Here is a 4,126-nt window from a genome sequence, read left to right as displayed (position 1 = left end):
TTGGGCATGATGGTGACGCGCTTGGCGTGGATGGCGCACAGGTTGGTGTCCTCGAAGAGACCGACTAGGTAGGCCTCGCTGGCTTCCTGCAGGGCCATGACCGCCGAGCTCTGGAAGCGCAGGTCGGTCTTGAAGTCTTGGGCGATCTCGCGCACCAGACGCTGGAAGGGCAGCTTGCGGATGAGCAGCTCGGTGGACTTCTGGTAGCGACGGATCTCTCTGAGGGCCACGGTGCCGGGCCTGTAGCGGTGAGGCTTCTTGACGCCGCCGGTAGCCGGTGCGCTCTTGCGCGCGGCCTTGGTTGCCAGCTGCTTCCTGGGGGCTTTGCCTCCGGTGGACTTACGGGCGGTCTGCTTGGTACGTGCCATGTCGAACGAACGGATGAACTTCGTCTACGCTCAAGTGCAAGACAATATCAAAAGTAGTCGGCGAGCGACGGAGAGTGAATTTATAAGACCCGCTAATCAGATGCCCGCAGATTACAATTGGTGGGAGCCCGGCCGTCTGATTGGTTCCCTGGCCGAAATCCGAGCTTGCGATTGGTCAGTTTTCGTCTCTCCAGGATCCGACTTTTGCAGCAAGCTCGGCACTTTTTGGGATAGCGAATGAACGATGCTTGCGCTATAGAATGGCAATGGGCTACATACACTCGGGCAAACGCTCGTGCGTCTAGCCATACAGTGGCAACAAGGCATTCGTCTACTTCATTGCTCAATAAGGTTGTCAATAAAGCAATTGCTCAGTAAAGCAACAAACATACAAGAAAATTCTATCTGCCTGTGCGTGTGTGTGTGCGTCTATCCACCCATTCTTTTGGTGGTGGTCTGTGTGTGTGTTGGGGGGGGGGGTCTTTTGATAGATATGTTTCTATCTTATATATGTTATTTCATTCATTTTCTTTGAGAGCATATGGTGTGTGTAAAAGTGATAACTTTGATGTGATTGACATAGTTCTTTTGTTAGGATGTGGGTGGCCCTGAAAAGGGCCGGGGTTTTCAGAAACTTGGACGGTCGGATCTTCACTTCTTCTTGGGCTTGGCCACCTTCTTGGCAGGCGCTGCCTTCTTGGCGGCCGGCTTCTTTTTTGGCGTCTTCTTGGCCGGTTTCTTGGCGACTGGTTTCTTGACCGGAGTTTTCTTGGTCTTCTTGGCGGCCGGCTTCTTTGCCTTCTTGGGGGTGGTAGCCTTCTTGGCCGCGGGCTTTTTCGGCTTGGCGGTCTTGGTGGCCTTCTTGGCCGCGGGTTTCTTGACCGGCTTCTTGGCGGCAGGTTTCTTGGCCGCCTTCTCGGCGGCTTTCTTGGCTGCTACGTTGATTTTGAAGGATCCCGACGCCCCCGTACCTTTCACCTGAATGAGGGTACCCTTCTCTACCAAGGATTTCAGGGCGCGCTTGATGAAGTGTCCCTTCTTCTCCACGTCGAACTTGTAGTTGCCGGCGATGTACTTCTTGATGGCCAAGAGGGAAGAACCTTTGCGATCCTTGAGCGCTTCCAGGGCAGCCGTGACCATGGCGGTGGTGGGCGGGTGAGCCGCAGGGGCCTTGGGCGCCTTCTTGGCCTTCTTTGGGGACGATGCTGGAGCGGACATGTTAGCTTGCGTTGTCTACGGTGGACGTGCAAATGAACCCGACATCTTGTCAAACTGGCGTGAAGTAGCGATGGTGCGGACGTGGTCGGAAACGTCACGGCCTGTCTGTTTTCTATTGTCCGTCGCGGCGAAATTTGTGTTTCTTTTCTAACTTTACGGTTGAATTTCTCCCTTACCGAGTATCAAAAGTGATACTGGCTCGGTTTCCGTACAAGAGGGCATGTCCAGCTTACTAATTTGATGAAAGCGGCTGGTCACTAGCCCTCAGATATTGAGATATTTGTCGTAATTTTCAGAAAGCACGCTCTGGACTAGGAAAAAGTCGGCTGATCGAGCGATACAAACGAGTGACCGTATGAATGGATATACATCAGTGCTTCAATACGACGCGCCTGGACTTTTCTTTCACACAGATCTATCATATTTGAGCCAAGTAACTTCACTACACGTGGAAGAGCAGAGATCGACAAGATATAGATCATAACCAACTTTGATACAAAACACACACTCCAAAATGCACCAAGATCTCTCCGACACGCCAATCATCTTTTTCACACACAGAAAGTATACGGCGTATTTCTTAGCATTCAAACGTGCAGACATCTTTTTTTTTTACAGAACATCTCAACAAGACTACCACTTCAAAGAAAATGGGACCATTGTAGTTCATTGTTGTGTATTTGCACATGACCGGCTTGTGTCTGTCTTTTGTGTTATGCTCGTTGTTCGAGTCAGGCGTGTACATGTGTTCGTTGTGAGAAGATACAGCTCTTTTGGGGAGATTTGGGTGGCCCTGAAAAGGGCCGGGGTTTGTCGATGGTCAGATCCTGCTTTAGCCGCCGAAGCCGTACAGGGTGCGGCCTTGGCGTTTCAGAGCGTAGACAACGTCCATGGCGGTCACCGTCTTGCGCTTGGCGTGCTCGGTGTAGGTCACCGCGTCGCGGATCACATTCTCAAGGAACACCTTCAGAACGCCTCGGGTCTCCTCGTAGATCAACCCGGAAATGCGCTTCACGCCGCCACGACGGGCAAGACGACGGATAGCCGGCTTAGTGATACCCTGGATGTTGTCGCGAAGGACCTTGCGGTGACGCTTAGCGCCTCCCTTTCCGAGCCCCTTGCCTCCTTTGCCGCGTCCAGACATGATGATTACGATGTTCTTGTCGATACAGACCGAGAATGGATTAGACGGCCTGGCTGAGCCGCATTAATAACCGCCCTGCGGACCTGCGCGTAGTCCTGGCCGCCGCCACCACTAGCCAATGGGAAGCAAGCCACTAGCCAAGCAAGACAATGCTACGCGGAGGATTTTACACCGACAAGACAAACATCTTGTCGGGAAAACACGAAAGCAGAAGAAAATAAAATAAAGCGAAGAAAACGGATGAATTTGCCCGAAACACAGTCAGCTAGTGGTAATGACATCATTGCTAGCATGCTCAAAGCACACACACACACACACACACACACACACACACACACACACACACACACACACACACACACACACACACACACACACACACACTGTTGTCGATCAGAAGTTTGATCACGCTTGTGAGACATTGCTTACTAGTGTATATTTATGGCGTTTTGACTGGAAAAGGAACGCCTATCGACGGCCAGTTCATTGTTCTACGTGTTCTAAGGAACGTCACAGACGACAGTTGTTCCAGAAGGCGAGTGGCGCAAGCTTGTTGTTGCGTCACCTTTGCTTGGTGTAATAAGAACGTGTGCAGACTTCTATTACGTCAAAATTCACTTTCTTTATTGTTTGTTTTCTGTCATGATCATTCTGTTGTTTTTGTAGTTGTTGTGTGTTTTCCAGGTCAGTTCTGTACTGTTTTATGTCGCCTGCGATCCCAGGTTTGTGGCGTGTGCGTGGGTTGTGTGTAGTCGCTGTTTCGACTAGAATGTGATTGCTATAGCTCTTTTGTGAGGATGTGGGTGGCCTTGAAAAAGGCCGGGGTTTTGTCGTGCAGAGGCGTCGGTCGATTTACTTGGAGCTGGTGTACTTGGTGACGGCCTTGGTTCCCTCGCTGACGGCGTGCTTGGCCAGCTCGCCCGGCAACAGGAGTCGCACGGCGGTCTGGATCTCGCGGCTGCTGATGGTGGAGCGCTTGTTGTAGTGAGCCAGTCGAGAAGCTTCGGCAGCGATTCTCTCGAAAATGTCGTTGACGAAGGAGTTCATGATGCCCATGGCCTTGCTAGAGACGCCGGTGTCGGGGTGCACCTGCTTGAGCACCTTGTAGATGTAGACGCCGAAGGTTTCCCTTCTCTTTCTCCTCCTTCCGCGCTTCTTGTCTCCTGCGGGCCTGGCCTTGCCAGCTTTCTTGGCGGCTTTTCCACTTGGTGGCATGACGAAGACGTTCTTGGCGTGTTTAGACAGCAATGAATATAATCGCACTCGTCTCGGCCTGGCCTTTATATCGGAGAACAATGCAAATTTGGGGATTGTCTAGTCCAAGGCGCGGACGTGGTAGAACCTCTCCCCGAGAGTTAGCTCTCTCTCTATTGGTTCGCTGTCGGAAGCCGTGAAT

This window comes from Branchiostoma lanceolatum, chromosome 9 (assembly GCF_035083965.1).
Source record: "Branchiostoma lanceolatum isolate klBraLanc5 chromosome 9, klBraLanc5.hap2, whole genome shotgun sequence".
Lineage (NCBI taxonomy): Eukaryota > Metazoa > Chordata > Leptocardii > Amphioxiformes > Branchiostomatidae > Branchiostoma > Branchiostoma lanceolatum.
This window is presented reverse-complemented; position numbering follows the sequence as displayed.